Genomic DNA, 724 nt, shown 5'->3' with positions numbered 1-724 from the left:
GCTTCCAAGTATGCGTCAACTTGATTCTGAGCATGCGTGGATTTTTAACCGATGGACGTGCCCTCAAACGATAGTTTTTTTTCTATCAGTTAATTTTAAAACAAGTTTCAAATTTTTTAACCGATGGATAAATTACCGATGGGGCCCACACACGATCGGTTTGGTCTGATGAAAACGTTCTCGTCGGATTGACCGATCGTATGTACGCAGCATAAGTCCTGCCCTGGCTATATCCAATTGGTTACTGTGGGCAACACCACTATATTCTCATATATCATGTTGTCAAGTATCTGATAATGTTTGTTGCCTTAACGTACAATAAAAAAAGGTATTAAAAAAGGAATTGGAGGGTTGCTATGGAATTGAACATTTAGGACTCATTAAAGTGAGACAAGGTATGACTGCTAAGAAATAATGCATTAACTCCAGGGTTAAAGGGCCAGATTCACAGACGAGATACGCCGGAGTATCTACTGATACTCCGGCGTATTTTCAAATTTGCCGCGTCGTATCTTAATTTGTGATTCACAAACAAGATACGAAGGCTTTTGGCTAAGATCCGACAGGCGTACGTCTTCGTACGCCTTCGGATCTTAGGCTGCAATACTTCGGCCGCCGCTGGGTGGAGTTCGCGTTGTTTTCCTGCGTCGGGTATGCAAATGACCTTTTACGGCGATCCACGGCGGTTTTCGCGTTCGTTACGTCGTCGCTAGTAATTTTTTCC

Source organism: Rana temporaria, chromosome 3 (assembly GCF_905171775.1).
Source record: "Rana temporaria chromosome 3, aRanTem1.1, whole genome shotgun sequence".
Lineage (NCBI taxonomy): Eukaryota > Metazoa > Chordata > Amphibia > Anura > Ranidae > Rana > Rana temporaria.
Note: the sequence above shows the minus strand (reverse complement) of the source record.